Source organism: Balaenoptera musculus, chromosome 6, assembly GCF_009873245.2.
Source record: "Balaenoptera musculus isolate JJ_BM4_2016_0621 chromosome 6, mBalMus1.pri.v3, whole genome shotgun sequence".
Taxonomy (NCBI): Eukaryota; Metazoa; Chordata; class Mammalia; order Artiodactyla; family Balaenopteridae; genus Balaenoptera; species Balaenoptera musculus.
Window position 1 is genome coordinate 89,780,644 of NC_045790.1, and position 22,629 is coordinate 89,803,272.

Genomic DNA, 22,629 nt, shown 5'->3' on the forward strand with positions numbered 1-22,629 from the left:
GCAATATTTTGGAACAGTTTGAGAAGGATAGGTGTTAGCTCTTCTCTAAAAGTTTGATAGAATTCGCCTGTGAAGCCATCTGGTCCTGGGCTTTTGTTTGTTGGAAGATTTTTAATCACAGTTTCAATTTCAATGCTTGTGATTGGTCTGTTCATATTTTCTATTTCTTCCTGGTTCAGTCTCGGCAGGTTGTGCATTTCTAAGAATTTGTCCATTTCTTCCAGGTTGTCCATTTTATTGGTATAGAGTTGCTTGTAGTAATCTCTCATGATCGTTTGTATTTCTGCAGTGTCAGTTGTTACTTCTCCTTTTTCATTTCTAATTCTATTGATTTGAGTCTTCTCCCTTTTTTTCTTGATGAGTCTGGCTATTTGTTTATCTTCTCAAAGAACCAGCTTTTAGTTTTATTGATCATTGCTATCGTTTCCTTCATTTCTTTTTCATTTATTTCTGATCTGATCTTTATGATTTCTTTCCTTCTGCTAACTTTGGGTTCTTTTTGTTCTTCTTTCTCTAATTGCTTTAGGTGCAAGGTTAGGTTGTTTATTTGAGATGTTTCTTGTTTCTTAAGGTAGAATTGTATTGCTGTAAAATTCCCTCTTAGAACTGCTTTTGCTGCATCCCATAGGTTTTAGGTCATCGTGTCTCCATTGTCATTTGTTTCTAGGTATTTTTTTATTTTCCCCTTTGATTTCTTCAGTGATCAGTTCGTTATTAAGTAGTGTATTGTTTAGCCTCCATGTGTTTGTAGTTTTTACAGATCTTTTCCTGTAATTGATATCTAGTCTCATAGCATTGTGGTCGGAAAAGATACTTGATATGATTTCAATTTTCTTAAATTTACCAAGGCTTGATTTGTAACCCAAGATATGATCTATCCTGGAGAATGTTCCATAAGCACTTGAGAAAAATGTGTATTCTGTTGTTTTTGGGTGGAATGTCCTATGAATATCAATTAAGTCCATCTTGTTTAATGTATCATTTAAAGCTTGTGTTTCCTTATTTATTTTCATTTTGGATGATCTGTCCATTGGTGAAAGTGGGGTTTTAAAGTTCCCTACTATGATTGTGTTACTGTCGATTTCCCCTTTTATGGCTGTTAGTATTTGCCTTATGTATTGAGCTGCTCCTATGTTGGGTGCATAAATATTTACAATTGTTATATCTTCTTCTTGGATTGATCCCTTGATCATTATGTAGTGTCCTTTTTTGTCTCTTGTAATAGTCTTTATTTTAAAGTCTATTTTGTCTGATATGAGAATTGGTATTCCAGCTTTCTTTTGATTTCCATTTGCATGGAATATCTTTTTCCATCCCCTCACTTCCAGTCTGTATGTTTCCCTAGGTCTGAATTGGGTCTCTTGTAGACAGCATATATACGGATCTTGTTTTCGTATCCATTCAGCCAGTCTGTGTCTTTTGGTGGGAGCATTTAATCCATTTACATTTAAGGTAATTATCGATATGTATGTTCCTATTCCCATTTTCTTAAATGTTTGGGGTTTGTTATTGTAGGTCTTTTCTTTCTCTTGTGTTTCTTGCCTAGAGAAGTTCCTTTAGCATTTGTTGTAAAGCTGGTTTGGTGGTGCTGTACTCTCTCAGCTTTTGCTTGTCTGTAAAGGTTTTAATTTCTCCATCAAATCTGAATGAGATCCTTGCTGGGTAGAGTTATCTTGGTTGTAGGTTTTTCTCCTTCATCACTTTAAATATGTCCTGCCACTCCCTTCTGGCTTGCAGTGTTTCTGCTCAAAGATCAGCTGTTAACTTTATGGGGATTCCCTTGTGTGTTATTTGTTGTTTTCCCTTGCTGCTTTTAATATGTTTTCTTTATATTTAATTTTTGATAGTTTGATTAATATGTGTCTTGGCGTGTTTCTCCTTGGATTTATCCTGTATGGGACTCTCTGTGCTTCCTGGACTTGATTAACTATTTCCTTTCCCATATTAGGGAAGTTTTCAACTATAATCTCTTCAAATATTTTCTCAGTCCATTTCTTTTTCTCTTCTTCTGCTGGGACCCCTATAATTCGAATGTTGGTGCGTTTAATGTTGTCCCAGAGGTCTCTGAGACTGTCCTCAGTTCTTTTCATTCTTTTTTCTTTATTCTGCTCTTCAGTAGTTATTTCCACTATTTTATCTTCCAGGTCACTTATCTGTTCTTCTGCTTCAGTTATTCTGCTATTGATCCCTTCTAGAGTATTTTTAATTTCATTTGTTGTGTTGTTCATCATTGCTTGTTTCCTCTTTAGTTCTTCTAGGTCCTTGTTAAATGTTTCTTGCATTTTGTCTATTCTATTTCCAAGATTTTGGATCATCTTTACTATCATTATTCTGAATTCTTTTTCAGGTAGACTGCCTATTTCCTCTTCATTTGTTAGGTATTGTGGGTTTTTACCTTGCTCCTTCATCTGCTGGGTGTTTTTCTGTCTTCTCATTTTGCTTATCTTACTGTGTTTGGGGTCTCCTTTTCGCAGGCTGCAGGTTTGTAGTTACTGTTGTTTTGGGTGTCTGTCCCCAGTGGCTAAGGTTGCTTCAGTGGGTTGTGTAGGCTTCCTGGTGGAGGGGACTAGTGCCTGTGTTCTGGTGGATGAGGCTGGATCTTGTCTTTCTGGTGGGCAGGTCCACGTCTGGTGGTGTGTTTTGGAGTGTCTGTGGCCATATTATGATTTTAGGCAGCCTCTCTGCTAATGGATGGGGCTGTGTTCCTGTCTTGCTAGTTGTTTGGCATAGGGTGTCCAGCACTGTAGTTTGCTGGTCGTTGAGTGAAGCTGGGTCTTGGTGTTGAGGTGGAGATCTCTGGGAGATTTTCACCATTTGGTATTACGTGGAGCTGGGAGGTCTCTTGTGGACCAGTGTCCTGAACTTGGCTCTCCCATCTCAGAGGCACAGCCCTGATTCCTGGATGGAGGACCAAGAGCCTTTCATCCACACAGCTCAGAATAGAAGGGAGAAAAAATAGAAAGAAAGAAAGAAAGAGGATAAAATAAAATAAAGTAAGATAAAATAAAATAAAGTTATTAAAATAAAAAATAATTATTAAGAAAAAAAATTTTTAAGTAAAAAATAACAAACAAAAAAAAACGGATGGACAGAACCCTAGTACAAATGGTGAAAGCAAAGCTATACAGACAAAATCTCACACAGAAGCATACACATACACACTCACAAAAGAGGAAAAGGGGAAAAAATAATATATCATTGTTCCCAAAGTCCACCTCCTCAATTTGGGATGATTCGTTGTGTATTCAGGTATTCCACAGATGCAGGGTATATCACGTTGACTGTGGAGCTTTAATCCGCTGCTCTTGAGGCTGCTGGGAGAAATTTCCCTTTCTCTTCTTTGTTCGCACAGCTCCTGGGGTTCAGCTTTGGATTTGGCCCCACCTCTGCGTGTAGGTCGCCTGAGGGCGTCTGTTCTTCGCTCAGACAGGACGGGGTTAAAGGAGCAGCTGATTCGGGGGCTCTGGCTCACTCAGACCGGGGGGAGGGAGTGGTACGGATGCGGCGCGAGCCTGCGGCGGCAGAGGCCAGCGTGACGTTGCACCAGCCTGAGGTGTCTCATGTGTTCTCCCGGGGAAGTTGTCCCTGGATCACGGGAGCCTGGCAGTGGCGGGCTGCACCGGCTCCCGGGAGGTGAGGTGTGGAGAGTGACCTGTGCTCGCACACAGCCTTCTTGGTGGCGGCAGCAGCAGCCTCAGCGTCTCATGCCCGTCTCTGGGGTCCGCGCTGATACCTGCGGCTCGCGCCCATCTCTGGAGCTCCTTTAAGCAGCGCTCTTAATCCCCTCTTCTCGCGCACCAGGAAACAAAGGGGCAAGAAAAAGTCTCTTGCCTCTTCGGCAGCTCCAGACTTTTCCCAGCCTCCCTCCCGGCTAGCTGTGGTGCACTAGCCCCCTTCAGGCTGTGTTCTCACCACCAACCCCGTTCCTCTCCCTGCGATCCGACTGAAGCCCGAGCCTCAGCTCCCAGCCCCGCCTGCCCCGGCGGGTGAGCAGACTAGCCTCTCTGGCTGGTGAGTGCTGCTCGGCACTGATCCTCTGTGTGGGAATCTCTCCGCTTTGCCCTCCACACCCCTATTGCTGCGCTCTCCTCCGTGGCTCCGAAGCTTCCCCCCTCTGCCACCCGCAGTCTCCGCCCGCGAAGGGGCTTCCTAGTGTGTGGAAACCTTTCCTCCTTCACAGCTCCCTCCCACTGGTGCAGGTCCCGTCCCTATTCTTCTGTCTCTGTTTTTTCTTTTTTCTTTTGCCCTACCCAGGTATGTGGGGAGTTTCTTGCCTTTTGGGAGGTCTGAGGTCTTCTGCCAGTGTTCAGTGGGTGTTCTATAGGAGCAGTTCCACGTATAGATGTATTTCTGATGTATCTGTGGGGAGGAAGGTGATCTCCGCGTCTTACTCTTCCCCCATCTTCTCCTCTCCACAGGAAAAACTCTTAAAAGAACATATAATGGAGGAGGAAGGTGCCTTCCAGAAACTAAAATGAACTATAATAAATTTTAATATTGAGGTATTGCTTACCCACATTTTCATATAATTTAGTATATTACCAACATCTTTCCATGATAATGTGAATCTACATCATTTTAATTGAGCATGGTTTCTTTTTTATTAATATTCTACTTAGTTTTGAAAATGTTCTATAAAATGAATATTTAGCTTGTTTCAGGTATTTTAATAAATATGCTTTAATGAATGTCTTTCTGTACATATTTTTGAAAGGTTTTCTCATGATTTCCTTAGAAGTAGATTTGCTGGATCAGTCATGTTTTAAATTTGATGTGAATTGCCATTTTTCTTTTCAGGAGAAGTGGGATAATTCATATATTTCAACTAGCATTTTGTGAGAGTCCTCATTTTTCTGCCTCTTTATAAACTCTTGATATTATAAATTTTGTAAATTGTTGCCAATTTAATAGGTGAAAAATATCTTCTTTTTTAAATTTGAATCCTTGATTCTTTATTGAAGTTTTGCATCTTTTCAGATGCTTATTATTAATCTTTCAAATTTATTTTGATTTTTCCAGTTCATATCTTTTGACTCTTTTTTATCAATATTTTTTATTGAAGTATAGTTGATTTATAATATTGTGTTAATTTCTGCTATACAGCAAAGTGATTCAGTTATAAATATATATACATTCTTTTTTAATATTCTTTTCTATTATGGATTATAATAGGATAATGAAAATAGTTCCCTGTGCTGTACAGTAGGACCTTGTTGTTTATCCATTCTATTTATAATAGCTTACATCTGCTGACCCCAGCCTCCCACTCCATCCCTCCCCCAATCCCCTCTACCTTGGCAACCACCAGTCTGTTCTCTATGTCCATGATTCTGTTTCTGTTTCATAGGTAGGTTCAGTAGTGTCATATTTTAGATTCCACATATAAGTGATATCATATGGTATTGGTCTTTCTATTTCTGACTTACTTCACTTAGTATGATAATCTCTAGTTGCATTCATGTTGCTTGCAAATGGCATTATTTTGTTTTGTTTTTTTTTTAAACATCTTTATTGGAGTATAATTGCTTTACAATGGTGTGTTAGTTTCTGCTTTTTAACAAAGTGAATCAGTTATACATATACATATGTCCCCATATCTCTTCCCTCTGCATCTCCTTCCCTCCCGCCCTCCCAATCCCAGCCCTCTACGTGGTCACAAAGCACCAAGCTGATCTCCCTGTGCTATGCGGCTGCTTCCCACTAGCTATCTATTTTACGTTTGGTAGTGTATATATGTCCATGCCACTCTCTCACTTTGTTCCAGCTTACCCTTCCCCCTCCCTGTATCCTCAAGTCCATTCTCTTGTATGTCTGCATCTTTATTCCCATTTTGCCCCTAGGTTCTTCATGACTTTTTTTTTTTTTTTTTTAGATTCCATATATATGTGTTAGCATACAGTATTTGTTTTTCTCTTTCTGACTTACTTCACTCTGAATGACAGTCTCTAGGTCCATCCACCTTACTACAAATAACTCAGTTTTGTTCCTTTTTATGGCTGAGTAATATTCCATTGTATATATGTGCCACATCTTCTTTATCCATTCATCTGTTGATGGACATTTAGGTAGTTGTCATGTCTTAGCTATTGTGAATAGTGCTGCTATGAACATAGGGGTACATGTATCTTTTTGGATTATAGTTTTGTCTGGGTATATGCCCAGGAATGGGACTGCTGGATCATATGGTAATTCTATTTTTAGTTTTCTGAGGAACATCCATACCGTTTTCCACAGTGGCTGCACTAACTTATATTCCTACCAGCAGTGTAGGAGGGTTCCCTTTTCTCCATACCCTCTCCAGCATTTGTTATTTGTAGACTTCTTAATGATGACCATTTTGACCAGTGTGAGGTGGTACCTCATTGTAATTTTGATTTGCATTTTTCTAATAATTAGCAATGGTGAGCATCTTTTCATGTGCCTATTGGCCATCTGTATTTCTTCTTCATATCTTTTGACTCTTTATTTTACTTTTTAGCAAAATAATACACATACATAGTTTAAAAGTTCCACTAGAACAGAAGGATTACTAGCAAAAAATAGCATTTGTCTGTCCCATATTTTTTACCCTCCCAATTCTGCTACCCAAAGGTAACCATGCTCAACTCTTGTAATGGTTTCTTCTGATATTTAAATTCATGTTTCTAAATTATTTGCTTCTGTGTTCCTTTTTTATTTTTAAATTTCAGATATGAGTTCTTGATTTCCTACTAGGTAAAAGGAGGATTTAGCTTTCTTTCCATGTTCTTCCCATCCCACCCTGTCCATACAGACATATTCAGTTCTCTTTGACCATCCTTTCAATGCAGATACATCATAATTTGGGGCTAAATGTATAATTCACTATTTATATCATTATTACATGAATACTATTCATAGCTCAGTAAGTATAGTACATAGTTTAGGTTTTCTTTATGGTTCAGCTTTTTGTTTTGCCTGGAGTTAATAATTATCTCGTTTGGGGGCTTGCACTTAATCATCCATGTACACAAATCTCTATCACCAAAATTTCTGTGAGAGTGCTAAAACTCTTAATAAGTTAAACATTATAGGTGATCTATAATTTCCTTTTTAAAAATGTGTCCATCATTGTGTTCCAATCTCAGCTAGTTGATATTTGGGCCCATTGCAAAAATATCCTCCTAGGACCTCCTCTCCCCATTATTGAAATCCCCTTACAGCTGCCTTGTGTTTCAGCTTCTGTTTTCCTGGACCTCATTTCCTCCTTTTCCCTCATTTTGTTATAGGACATAACTGCAGTATAATACTGAGAAAGGGTACATGGAACCATTTTATTTTTGAAAACTTATATGTCTAAAAGTATGTTTTTCTACCCTCACACTTGATTTGGTAATTTGCTTGTATATGTAACTCTAGGTTGGACACTATTTTTTCCCTCAGAATTTTAAAGGCGTTTTTCTCCACTGTTTGCAGCATCCATGGTGTTGTTAACAAGCCCAACGCTGTTCTGATTCTTGATCTCTTGTGTTTTTGTCTTTCTTTCTGGACGTTTTCAGAATCTTTTCTCTATTCTTTTTTTTTTTTTTTTTTTTTTGACTGCTTGGGTCTTTGTTGCTGCACACAGGCTTTTCTCTAGTTGCGGTGAGCAGGGGCTACTCTTCATTGCAGTGCATGGGCTTCTCATTGTGGTGGCTTCTCTTGTTGCAGAGCACAGGCTCTAGGCGCACAGGCTTCAGTAGTTGTGGCTCACGGGCTCTAGAGCACAAGCTCAGTAGTTGTGGCACACAGGCTTAGTTGCTCCGCGGCATGTGGGATCTTCCTGGACCAGGGGTCGAACCCATGTCCCCTGCATTGGCAGGCATATTCTTAGCCACTGTGCCACCAGGGAAGCCCTCTCTTCTCTATTCTTAAAGCACTAAAATTTCATGATGTACTTGCAAGTTCTTTTCTATTACTGGGGCTGATTGGTAGGAGAAGACTTTAGGTAAATTTGTGTCTGTTGGTTTTAGGAAATTTTGGTATTATTTCTTTGATAATTTCTCCCTGTTTTCTGTCTTTCAGACACACACATGTACTCGTTCTTTCTGGAACTCCTATTGGTTAGACCTCTTGAATTAATCCTCTAATTTCTCATATTTTAGTTCCCATTTTCTCTCATTGGCTGATTGTTCTGTTTTCTAGAAAAATTTCTAGACTTTCTAGACTCTAAGACCTTCCAGTTTCTACTGGATATTTTATGTTAGCAATCATATTGTCATGTTGTGGTGGTTTTTTTAATTCCCTGCATGCTCTCTTTTTATAATGTCTTGTTCTTTTTTCTTCATGAATTCCATGTCTTCTCTTATTGTTACGAAGGTATTATATTTTTAACCTTTCTTCTCCTTGTGTTATAGCTTTTCTTCTCTGCTAATTTTGGTTTCTGTCTTTCATACTGGAGTCTTTCCACATAAATCTTGTGACCCTTGTCAATCTGTATTTTGGAATCAGGCATTGGAATGCTAATTAAAAGCTATGAGTAGAGGCACAGGGTTGGTATGCTTATGGAGCAGAATGCCATTACCAAAGCATCAGAGTCACTCACCTTTCTGTTCTCTATACTAAGATTTTTTAAAATGTTATTGACATCTCCCATTTGTGTTGTCTCTTCTGTTGTATTTTTTGTCTTAAGGTCCATACTTTGTCATTCCTTTGTTGTCATTATAGTGGATTTCTTGGAGGGAACCAAGATAAATGTATGTGTTCAAGCTGTGATGCTTAACTGGAAATCTATACCCACTTTTTTTTTCCATTGAGATGTTCGTCTGTGTCCTGTCATTTTAATAATTCTATATATAGTAACAATATTTATTTAAATGTGTTTTATTTTATTTTTTAGTTACTCCTAATTATTTGATATTCTGTACAAAAAATTTTAATCCTTATATAGTCAAATTTCTCAAGTGTATCATCATATCTAGAAAAAAATTCCTCATTCTAAAATTTTTTAATTTAGTACTAAAGTTGCTGCTGCAGCCACCAAGAATCCTGTATGCAAGCACAGGTCACTATACAAACCTCCCCTCCTGGGAGCCTGTGCAGCCCACCATGGCCAGAGTCCTGAGATCCAGGGACAAGTTCCCAGGAGAACACACGGCGCGCCTCAGGCTGGTGCAATGTCATGCTGCTCTCTGTGGCCGCAGGCTCACCCCGCATTCCATACCCCTCCCTCCCCACAGCCTGAGTGAGCCAGAGGCCCCTAATCAGCTGCTAATTTAACCCCGTCCTGTCTGGGCAGGGAACGGATGCCCTCAGGCGACCTACAGGCAGAGGCAGGGCCAAATCCAAAGATGAACCCCACGAGTTGTGCAAACAAAGAAGAGAAAGGGAAATCTCTCCCAGCAGCCTCAGGAGCAGCGGATTAAATTTCCAAAATGAACTTGATGTACCCTGCATCTGTGGAATACCTGAATAGACAACAAATCATCCCAAAATTGAGGCAGTGGACTTTGGGAGCAATTGTAGACTTAGGGTTTGCTTTCTGCATCTAATTTGTTTCTGGTTTTATGTTTATCTTAGTTTAGTATTTAGAGCTTATTATAATTGGTAGATTTGTTTATTGATTTGGTTACTCTCTTCCTTTTTTATTTTTTATTTATTTTTTATTTATTTATTTTTTCACACACACACACTGTATTTTATTTTTACAAGAGATAAATAGACTGACACCAAGCATTGTACATGGATGACCACAACAAAAGCAACAATGATTGCAATTACCAAACATGAAATTCCTTTTTTAAATATATATATATATATATATATATTTTTTTTTCCTTTTCTCTTTTTGTGAGTGTGTATGTGTATGCTTCTTTGTGTGATTTTGTCTGTATAGCTTTGCTTTTACCGTTTCTCCTAGGGTTCTGTCTGTCCGGGGGTTTTTTTGTTTTCTTTTTATTAGTATAATTTTTAGTGCTTGTTATCATTGGTGGATTTGTTATTTGGTTTGGTTGCTCACTTCTTTCTTTCTTTCTTTCTTTCTCTCTTTTTTTACTTTTTTATTTTTTTATTTTTAATAATTTTTTAAATTTTTTAGTTTAACAACTGTATTTTATTTTATTTTATTTATTTATTTCTTTTTCTTTCTCACTTTTCTTCTGAGCCGTGTGGCTGACATGGTCTTGGCACTCTGGCCAGGTGTCAGGCCTGAGCCTCTGAGGTGGGAGAGCCGAGTTCAGGACAGTGGTCCAACAGAGGCCTCCCGGCCCCATGTAATATCAAACAGCGAAAGCTCTCCCAGAGATCTTGATCTCAATGCCAAGACCCAGCTCCACTCAAAGACCAGCAAGCAACAGTGCTGGACACCCTATGCCAAACAACTAGCAAGACAGTAACACAACCCCACCCATAAGCAGAGAGGCTGCCTAAGATCATAATAAGGTCACAGACACCCCAAACACACCACCGGATGTGGTCCTGCCCACCAGAAAGACAAGATCCATCCTCATTCACCAGAACACAAGCACCAGTCCCCTCCACCAGAAAGCCTCCACAACCCACTGAACAAACGTTAGCCACTGGGTGCAGACACCAAAAACAATGGGAACTATGAACCTGCAGCCTATGAAAAGGAGACCCCAAACACAGTAAGATAAGCAAAATGAGAAGACAAAGAAACACACAGCAGATGAAGGAGCAAGGTAAAAGCCCACCAGATGAAACAAATGAAGAGGAAATAGGCAGTCTACCTGAAAAAGAATTCAGAGTAATGATAGTAAAGATGATCCAAAATCTTGGAAATATAATGGAGAAAATAAAAGAAACGCTTAACAAGGACCTAAAGAGCAAACAAACAGTGATGAACAACACAATAAATGAAATTAAAAATTCTCTGGAAGGAATCAATAGTAGAATAACTGAGGCAGAAGAACAGATAAGTGACCTGGAATATAAAATACTGGAAATAACTACCACAGAGCAGAATAAAGAAAAAAGAATGAAAAGAACTGAGGACAGTCTCAGAGACCTCTGGGACGACATTCAACACACCAACATTCGAATTATAGGGGTCCCAGAAGAAGAAGAGAAAAAGAAAGGGTCTGAGAAAATATCTGAAGAGATTAGAGTTGAAAATTTCCCTAACATGGGAAAGGAAATAGTCAGTCAAGTCCAGGAAGTGCAGAGAGTCCCATACAGGATAAATCCAAGGAGAAACATGCCAAGACATATTAATCAAACTATGAAAAATTAAACACAAAGAAAAAATATTAAAAGCAGCAAGGGAAAAGCAACAAATAACATACAAGGGAATCCCCATAAGGATAACAGCTTGTCTTTCAGCAGAAACTCTGCAAGCCAGAAGGGAGTGGCAGGATGTATTTAAAGTGATGAAAGGCAAAAACCTACAACCAAGATTACTCTACCCAACAAGGATCTCATTCAGATTCAATGGACAAATTAAAACCTTTACAGACAAGCAAAAGCTGAGAGAGTTCAGCACCACCAAACCAACTTTACAACAAATGCTAAAGGAACTTCTCTAGGCAGGAAACACAAGGGAAGGAAAAGACCTACAATAACAAACCCAAAACAATTAAGAAAATGGTAATAGGAATATACATATTGATAATTACCTTAAATGTAAATGGATTACCTGCTCCAATCAAAAGATATAGACTGGCTGAATGGATACAAAACAAAGACCCAATATATGCTGTCTACAAGAGACCCACTTCAAACCTAGGGACACATACAGACTGAAAGTGAGGGGATGGAAAAAGATATTCCATGCAAATGGAAATCAAAAGAAAGCTGGAGCAGCAGCTCTCATATCAGACAAAATAGACTTTAAAGACTATTACAAGAGACAAAGAAGGACAAAACATAATGATCAAGGGATCTATTCATGAAGAAGGCATCTATTCATGCCTCAATATATAAGGCAAACTCTAACAGCCAAAAAAGGGGAAATCAACCATAACACAATAATAGTAGGGGACTATAACACCCCACTTTGGCCAATGGACAGATCATCCAAAATGAAGATAAATAAGTGTGGGGTTTCTGTATGTAAGAAATTAAATTCGATTTCCTCCTGTTAAAAAAAAAAAAGAAAATAAATAAGGAAACACATGCTTTAAATGATACATTATACAAGATGGACTTAACTGATATTTATAGGACATTCCATCCAAAAACAACAGAATACACTTTCTTCTCATGTGCTCATGGAACATTCTCCAGAGTAGACCATATCTTGGGTAACAAATCAAGCCTTGGTAAATTTTAAAAAATTGAAATTGTATCAAGTATCATTTCTGACCACAATGCTATGAGACTAGATATCAATTAAAGGAAAAAAATCTGTAAAAATCACTAACACATGGAGGCTATTCAATACACTACTGAATAACCAAGAGGTCAATGAAGAAATCAAAGAGGAAATCAAAAAATACCTAGCAACAAATGACAATGAAAACACGACGACCCAAAACCTAGGGGATGCAGCCAAAGCAGTTCTAACAGGGAAGTTTATAGCAATACAATCCTACCTCAAGAAACAAGAAACATCTCAAATAAACAACCTAACCTTATACCTAAAGCACTTAGAGAAAGAAGAACAAAAAACCCCCAAAGATAGCAGAAGGAAAGATATCATAAAGACCAGATGAGAAATAAATGAAAAAGAAATGAAGGAAACAGTAACAAAGATCAATAAAACTAAAAGCTGGTTCTTTGAGAAGATAAACAAAATTGACAAACCATTAGCCAGACTCATCAAGAAAAAGAAGGAGAGGACTCAAATCAATAAAGTTAGAAATGAAAAAGGAGAAGTTACAACGACACTGCAGAAATACAAGGCATCGTAAGAGACTACTACAAGCAACTCTATGCCAATAAAATGGACAACCTGGAGGAAATGGACAAATTCTTAGAAAAGCACAATCTTCTGAGGCTGAACCAGGAAGAAATAGAAAATATAAATAGACCAATCACAAGCACTGAAAATGAAACTGTGATTAAAATCTTCCAACAAACAAAAGCCCAGGACCAGATGGCGTCACAGGCGAATTCTATCAAACATTTAGAGAAGAGCTAAAACCTATCCTTCTCAAACTCTTCCAAAATATAGCAGAGGGAGGAACACACCCAAGCTCATTCTACGAGGCCACCATGACCCTGATACCAAAAACAGATAAAGATGTCACAAAAAAAGAAAACTACAGGCCAATATCACTGATGAATATAGGTGCAAAAATCCTCAACAAAATGCTAGCAAACAGAATCCAGCAGCACATTAGAAGGATCATACACCATGATCAAGTGGGGCTATCCCAGGAATGCAAGGATTCTTCCGTGTATGCAAATCAATCAATGTGATACACCATATTGACAAATTGAAGGAGAAAAACCATATGATCATCTCAATAGAGGCAGAAAAAGCTTTTGACATAATTCAACACCTATTTATGATAAAAACCCTCCAGAAAGTAGGCACAGAGAGAACTTACATCAACATAATAAAGGCCGTATATGACAGACCCACAGGCAACATCTTTCTCAATGGTGAAAAATTGAAACCATTTCCACTAACATCAGGAACAAGACAAGGTTGCCCATTCTCACCACTATTATTCAACATAGTTTTGGAAGTTTTAGCCACAGCAATCAGAGAAGAAAAAGAAATAAAAGGAATCCAAATCAGAAAAGAAGAAATAAAACTGTCACTGTTTGCAGATGACATGATACTATACATAAAGAATCCTAAAGATGCTACCAGAAAACAACTAGAGCTAATCAATGAATTTGGTAAAGTAGCAGTATATAAAATTAATGCACAAAAATCTCTTACATTTCTATACACTATTGATGAAAAATCTGAAAGAGAAATTCAGGAAACACTCCCATTTACTATTGCAACAAAAAAAGTAAAATACCTAGAGCTAAACATACCTAAGGAGACAAAATACCTGTATACAGAAAACTATAAGACACTGATGAAAGAAATTAAAGATGATACAAATAGATGGAGAGATATACCATGTTCTTGGATTGGACGAATCAACGTTGTGAAAACGAGTATACTATCCAAAGCAATCTACAGATTCAAATCATTCCCTATCAAACTACCAATGGCATTTGTCAGAGAAGTAGAACAAAACATTTGTATGGAAACACAAAAGACCCCGAATAGCCAAAGCAATCTTGAGAAAGAAAACAGAGCTGGAGGAATCAGGCTCCCTGACTTCAGACTATACTACAAAGGTACAGTAATCAAAACAGTATGGTACTGGCACAAAAACAGAAATATAGATCAATGGAACAGATAGAAGTTCCAGAGATAAACCCACACACATATGGTCACCTTATCTTTGATAAAGGAGGCAAGAATATGCAATCAAGAAAAGACATCCTCTTCAATAAGTGGTACTGGGAAAACTGCACAGCTACATGTGAAAGAATGAAATTAGAACACTCCCTAACACCATACACAAAAATAAACTCAAAATGGATTAAAGACGTAAGGTCAGACACTATAGAACTCTTAGAGGAAAACATAGGCAGAACATTCTATGGCATAAATCACAGCAAGATCCTTTTTGACCCACCTCCTAGAGAAATGGAAATAAAAATAAAAATAAACAAATGGGACCTAATGAAACTTAAAAGCTTTTGCACAGCAAAGGAAACCATAAACAAGATGAAAAAACCCTCAGAATGTGAGAAAATATTTGCAAACGAAGCAACTGACCATGGATTAATCTCCAAAATATACAAGCAGCTCATGCAGCTCAATATCAAAAAAACAAAACAACCGAATCCAAAAATTTAGGCAGAAGACCTAAATAGACATCTCTCCAAAGACGATATACAGATTGTCAACAAAGACATGAAAGGATGCTCAACATCACTAGTCATTAGAGAAATGCAAATCAAAACTACAATGAGTTATCACCTCACACTGGTCAGAATGGCCATCATCAAAAAATCTAGAAACAATAAATGCTGGAGAGGGTGTGGAGAAAAGGGAAACCTCTTGCACTGTTGGTGGGAATGTAAATTGATACAGCCACTATGGAGAACAGTATGGAGGTTCCTTAGAAAACTAAAAATAGAACTACCATAGGACCCAGCAGTCCCATTCCTGGGCATATACCCTGAGAAAACCATAATTCAAAAAGAGTCATGTACCAAAATATTTATTGCAGCTCTATTTACAATAGACAGGACATGGAAGCAACCTAAGTGTCCATCGACAGATGAATGGTTAAAGAAGACGTGGCACATATATACAATGGAATATTACTCAGCCATAAAGAGAAACGAAATTGAGTTATTTGTAGTGAGGTGGATGGACCTAGAGACTGTCATACAGAGTGAAGTAAGTCAGAAAGAGAAAAACAAATACCGTATGCTAACACATATATATGGAATCTAAAAAAAAAAAAAAATCGTTCTGAAGAACCTAGGGGCAGGACAGGAGTAGAGACATAGACGTAGAGAATGGACTTGAGGACACAGGGAGGGGGAAGGGTAAGCTGGGACGAAGTGAGAGAGTGGCATGGACAGATATACACTACCAAATGTAAAATAGATAGCTAGTGGGAAGCAGCTGCATAGCACAGGGAGATCACCTCAGTGCTTAGTGTCCACCTAGAGAAGTGGGATAGGGAGGGTGGGAGGGAGGTGCAGGAGGGAGAGCATATGGGGATATATGTATATATATAGCTGATTCACTTTGTTATACATCAGAAACTAACACAACATTGTAATGCAATTATACTGCAATAAAAATGTTAAAAAAAAAAGAAGAGACATGGTTCTTGCCCTTTGATAGATAATTATATCATTTTGAAATGATGATTACATTTTCCTTTCCAATTATTTTTTGTACTTATTTTTATTATTCTATCAATTGACTAAGATTTCCAATCCAATATTGAAAAACAATAAGGATAAGCTTCATCTTTCTTTTATTTATAACATTTGAACAAATATGTCTAATATTTCTCATTAGGTGTGATGTTTGCTGCTAGAGTCTGATTTTTGAAAACTGTATTATGTTAAGGAATTTTCCTTCTGCATTCTGTTTATAAAAGGTTTATAATCAGAAATGTTGAATTTCATTAAAGCCCATTTAATTGTTAATGTAATTAACATGTTAAACCATCCTTGAATTCCTGTATAAACCCTGCTTGGTAATTTCTGAGTGTTCTATTTTTATCCTGCTTGACAGAATCTAGTAATGTTTTATTTAGGATTCTTGTATCTTTAGGAATAAAAAGATTGATCTATAGTTTTCTTTTACTGTGATCCTTTTTGAAGTTTGATATTAAAATTATGCTAACCTCAAAGTGAATGGGAAAGTTTCCCAGAGCTCTGTTTTTAAAGACATATTTATTTAATAAATATTTTCAAAAGCAGAGTAATTTTCTTGCCTTTGAAAGTTTGAAAGAATACACAGACAAAATTAGCCATATTTATTCTTTAATGATGTCCCTTTGACACCTATTCAATTTTATCTTTGGTTATTGATCTGCTCATTACTTGTTTTTTTAAGAACCAACTTGGGAACATACTTTTCCCTTGAAAATCATCCATCTATTTTATTAAATGTATTGGAATAAAGCAGCATTTATTATTCATTTGTGAGTTTTAAAATATCTTCCAAACCTGTGATTTTCATCACCCTCTCAATCCTCGTTTATTTGTGTTTTCACTCCTTGGACCTTTGTTCAATTTCTCAGAGGGCTATTTATTGGGGTTATGCTTTTTGGTGGTATAAATACATTTTTCAACGTCTATAATTCCTTGATCATTGATATTTATTGTAGAGAAGAAGACGACACCTGGGTTTAATTTTTTACCTTAAAAGTAAAAGCTAAGATGTAACTATTTGAAGAGATAACAGAGTAAACAGGAATGGAATAGGGAGCTGTTAAAAGTGTATCTGAGGGAGATGATCAGAAATAACTAATTTGGGGGTCAAATGTAGACCCATTGTATCTGTGCAGAGAGGATAGGCTTTACCAGAGCCCATGTCTGGTAAATTATGTGGATAGTTTCTATGTAAGATCATAGACACTCATAGCATGCAGGAATTGGCTAGAAAATTACTCCCATTTCCTCATTATATAGATGCAGAAACTAAGCTACAAAGAGTTGAAGTGACTTACTCAAAGTTACACAGCATGCTAATTAGATGATTGAGGACTACTTAATACAATAGAGTTATTTGCACTATACAACACTTTTTTTGTTTTAAAAGAAAATATATATTTAGGTTAATAGGAAGAAATGCAGGGATACTTCTGTAAATGTTTTATAAGTATTGTTTTGATACGATGCCAGACTTCATCTTCATTTCCTAGGTGAAGAACTGGAGACATAGAGGATTGAAGAAGAGCAAGTCATGATCAAAATCAAGTCTGAAACCTTTCTATTGATTGCCTTACCTGTCAGTAACTCAATAAGCAACACTGCGTCTTTCAAAAATCAATGAACGGAAATGCTAGGAGGAAACAAATTGGGAGAAATCTTCATTCTTGTAAGTATTCACAGAAAAGACTTTAATTGTTGCTATTCTTTACTTATTAAAATAGGGAAAATTAAAAGAATGATAATACTCAGTGCTTGCAAGAATCCAGGGAAATTGAGGCCCATATATTATTGTAAAATAACAATCTTTGGAAAGACAAACTAGCCAACTAAGGAAAAATGCTATATGAATGAAGGTACTTGTTGTGGCAGTTTCTAATGAAAAAAGACTTGAAGCAACAGACTTAGTCAGAGGAGAAGGTCTAAGTAAATTGTGGTACACATGAGAATATTGTATAGCTAACAAAAATATCCTTATCATCAGGAATACAAGCATGAAACAATGCCCATACCTCTGTGTACTCACTTCTCTACACTTGGCTCAGTCAGCTCCACGCACACTGAAATTAAGGTGAAGGCCAGCTGGACTCCTTTTTTATTTTTATTTTTTAAATTGAGGTATCATTGATGTACAATATTATATAAGTTTCAAGTGTAAAACATAGTTGTTCATGATTTTTAAAGGGCTTATTCCATTTGTATTTATTATGAAATATTGGCTATATTCCCTGTGTTGTACAACCAACTAGACTCTTATCCCGGGACTTTGGGAAGAATCTGCTTCCAGCCTCATTCAAGTTGTTGGTAGAATTCAGTATTTTGCATTTGCAGGACTGAGATTTTCATCTTCTTTCTGGCTGTTCGCTGGTGGGTTCACTGTCATCTCTAGAGGCTTCTCCGAGGCCCTTCCATGTGGTCCCCTCCATCTGAGCATTAGAGAACCTCCCTTATGTTGTTCCTCACTTTCTCTTTTGCTACCAACTGGAGAAAACTCTACTTTTATTGGGCTCATGTGATTAGGTTAGGCCCATATGCAATGGGTTAGGCCTATTGACCTGTCTTAAGGTCAATGTCTGCAAAATCCCTTTTGCCACATAACATAATCATGGAAATCAAACCAAGGAGCAAAGGGCACCATGGGGTCATATTAAAATTCTGCCTGCCATGCCACAGATTGGGCTCACTCTCTCACTTCCTTTAGGTCTTTTCTCAGTTGTTAACTTTTCAGCAAAGTGTTTCCTGGAATCTATCTAAAATTTCAACTGCTCCTCTTATCCCCACCCAAACTTCTACCCCCTTTGCCTGTTTTTGTTTTTAATTTCTTCTTTAGCACTTATCATCTAATGTACAATATATCTTACTTATTTATATTGTTTGTTATCTGTCTTCTCCAGCACATGTAATCTCAAAGAGATCAGGGACTTTGTTGTTCTCTGCTGTATGTAGTTCTCACTGGTAGAATGGTGCCTGCAACATAACAAACACTCAGTAAATATGCGTTTAATGAGTGAATAAATGATACAAAATTATATAGAGAGTATGATTACAATTATTTAAAAATATGAATGCATGTAAACACAATTAAAATAGTATTGTTAAGATGGTAAGATTTTAATAGCTTAAAAATCTATTTCCCAAGCTTTGCACTATTTTTATATTGACATAACAAAGAAAAGACCCCATAGAAGGGGCTGTTCTCTGGGTAGTGGGAATTAGCCAAGTATGACATACCTTGTGAGCAGGTACTTTTGAGGTAATGCTAAGGACTCAGCAGCTCATCATAGGCAGAAAAACATGCCAGAGGCAATGTGGAAGAGGAGAAAGAGCATGGGAGATGGAATCGCAAAGACCTGGATTTGAGTCTCTCTTCAAGTATTTACAAGTTGGGTGACTTGAAAAGTCACTTAAACCCTCTGAGCCTATTTTCTCACTACATAAATGAGGACACTAACTACTTTCATCATTGGGTTGCCATAAGGATCATGTAAGATGCTCAGTATTACTTTGATTCATGTCATCCAGCCTATTCACCCTTGTGATGGCCAAGAGAAAGGCTTCTCATGCTTTACCAACTTCTCTTCTTCATCTAACTTGTGTGCAGTTACAGAAAAGGACTTTCTTGTTAGGGTAGGTTGATTTTCCCATGAAAGAAATATCACCGATTCTTTTTTAAAGCAATATTGGTTTCCAATAATTGTAACTAGCTTAAAATAACAGAAACAGAAATTCCTATGTGGATAACAAAATTTCCCTTTGAGTTCCAAAGGATCTCCTGGCACTCTCAAATTATTGTACCTTGAAATTGTTTCAATAACTGCATTCTTTATGACAGGAGTTTGAATATCAAATATTGGTCACTACAAGAATATTAAATTTTTAATCAGAAATAGGGAAAAATTACTTTAAGTTCTGATACTATCAATTTCTCATTATTTGACCTTGAACCATTCACCTTACTTCTCTTTGCCTTCTGGTACATTTTGAGAATCCTTGCATGCATGAACAAATGACTCTTTGTGGAAAGATAATTCCCATAGCAATAAAAGTGATTACATTTTAAGCATCTAGGATATTCCAGGCGCAGTGCTATATTCTTTACATACATTAGCTTAAAAGCTCAAAACAAGTCAACCAGCTGATATCGTTGTCTCCATTTTATCCACAAGAAAGCTGAGGCTTAGAGAGATCAAATAAATTCTTGAGAGTAGCACAACAAAATGCTAGAATTGATCTCCTGCTATAATCTCTTAACATCATTTTGCATTTGGATTATTCTTTTCAATGCATTTACTCTCTGGCCCAATTTTGTGTCAAAGAGGATTTGGTTCAACATTCTATGCCTTTATCTAAGTCTTCAATTAAAAAAAAAAATTAACACAAGTTTGTTTGTTCCTTGCTACACCCCAGGCACCTAGCACACCTATTAGGTAGTAGGTGTTCAATAAATGATTTTTGAATGAATAATGTGGTGCCCTGTGCCATGTCTCCCTTGACATACAGTAGTATTGGCCCTTTCAGTTACAAATCTATTAGATTTTGTTGTTAAGATATCCTCATTTTTGTACTTTTATCTGTAGTTACTAAAGGGAGACATTGTGAAATGTTTTGGTGTGGTCGGGTACACTATAGTTTCCCCCAAATTACACTATATCTATAGTTTACCCCAAATCTACCATTCCGATAATCTTATTTTACAAAAAGGAAAGCTTAAGATGTATCTCGTTTTTCATGAACATATTATTTTTCTCCTCTTTCTTCTCTTAGAGTTCACAAATACTCAATTTTATAATTTGACCCAGAAAACTACTTGGGATAGACATTAAGTGCAATATATATTTTTGCAGCATGTTCTTTTTGGTGAGGCAAGATAGTATTTTCTATCTTAATTCTTATAAGATTTCTGGCAGAATTTTGAGGCTACATTTGGGAACTTCTCTTAACAACAAAAACAGCAATAACCATTTATTCCAAAAGTTGCGTGTATAAACACTGCATAGACACCTGACCTACATTATCTAATTTAATTTCCCCCAAATCTATGAAGTAGGCATGAATATCTGAAATTTACAGATCAGGAATCCAAGACCCAAAGAGCTAACTATTTGCCCAAAGTCACCCATATGGTAAGTAGTAACCAGGATTCAAAGCCAGGTCTCAAATTCCAAAGATTGTGTTTTTAATGAGTATATATGTTGCCCTTTATAACTTTTCAAGGCCAGGAAACACATTAAAAACATCTTAATTTTTTCTTATGATCACTTCACCTGTGTTTGGCTTCAATTTTCTTGTTTTATTTGGATTAGGCTAGGTTATGCTGCAGTGACAAATAGCATCAATTATATTTTAGTGTTGCACTTATGTATCAAAATCGGTTTACATGATTGCAATGACTGGAAGATCATGCTGGAAAGTCATGCACAGGCAATTAACTATTTTAAACTCAAAATGATACATATCACTTCTAGTGGCATATCATGGCCAAAGCAAATCACATAGCCAAGCCAAACTTCAAGCGGTAGGGAATCACAGCCCTCCATTGTATCAGGAAGGAGAGAACAAGCTATCAGTGGACACTGGTATTGTCTCCACATATCCATGTATTTTCTGCCCTTTTCAGAGTTGAAAATATTCTCTCTACTTTTAAAATTTTTCTTGGGGTATAGTCGATTTACAATGTTGTGTTAGTTTCAGGTGTACAGCAAAGTGAATCTGTTATAAATATACGTATACCCACTCTTTTTTAGGTTCTTTTCCCATATAGGCCATTACAGAGTACTGAGTAGAATTCCCTGTGCTATACAGTAAGTCCTTATTAGTTATCTATTTTATATATAGTAGTGTGTATGTGTCTATCCCAATCTTCCAGTTTATCCCTCCCCCACCTTAACCCCTGGTAGCCATAAGCTTGTTTTCTACATCTGTAACTCTATTTCTGTTTTGTAGATAAGTTCATTTGTAGTCTTTTTTTTTTTTTGACTCCACATATAAGTGATATCATATGATATTTGTCTTTCTCTGTCTGACTTACTTCACTCAGTATGACAATCTCTAGGTCCATCCATGTTGCTGCAAATGGCATTATTTCATCCTTTTTTATGGCTGAGTAATAGACATTTCTCCAAAGAAGGCATACAGATGGTTAAAAAGCACATCAAAAGATGCTCAACATCACTAACTACCAGAGAAACGCAAATCAAAACTACAATGAGGTATCACCTCACACCAGTCAGAATGGCCATTGTCAAAAAATCTACAAACAATAAATGCTGGAGAGGGTGTGGAGAAAAGTGAACCCTCCTACACTGTTGGTGGGAATGTAAACTGGCAGAGCCACTATGCAGAACAGTATGGAGGTTCCTTAAAAAACTAAAAATAGAGCTACCATATGATCCAGCAATCCCACTCCTGGGCATATATCTGGAGAAAACCATAATTTGAAAAGATACATGCACCCCCAATGTTCACTGCAATGCTATTTACAATAGCCAGGACATGGAAGCAACCTAAATGTCCATCAACAGATAAATGGATAAAGAAGATGTGGTACATACATAGAAAATATTCTCTTTTTTAAGAGAATCGGTAATGAAGTTCAGTTTTCATTAAAAATTATACCATTATCGGGGCTTCCCTGGTGGCACAGTGGTTGAGAGTCTGCCTGCCGGTGCAGGGGACACGGGTTCGAACCCTGGTCTGGGAGGATCCCGCGTGCCGCGGAGTAGCTGGGCCCGTGGGCCACAGCTGCTGAGCCTGGGCATCTGGAGCCTGTGCTCCGCAGCAGGAGAGGCCGCGATGGTGAGAGGCCCGCGTGCC

General features: G+C 37.4%; 1 long non-coding RNA gene across 2 annotated transcripts in view; it reads left to right on the forward strand.

Annotated features, from left to right (window-relative positions):
* Positions 1 to 22,629, forward strand: part of LOC118897220 — a 149,984-nt gene that overhangs the window by 57,334 nt on the left and 70,021 nt on the right. For both annotated transcript variants that reach the window (XR_005020374.1, XR_005020373.1), the window contains exon 3: positions 17,310 to 17,485. This is a non-coding gene — a long non-coding RNA (uncharacterized LOC118897220). The remainder of the gene's footprint in view (positions 1 to 17,309; positions 17,486 to 22,629) is intronic.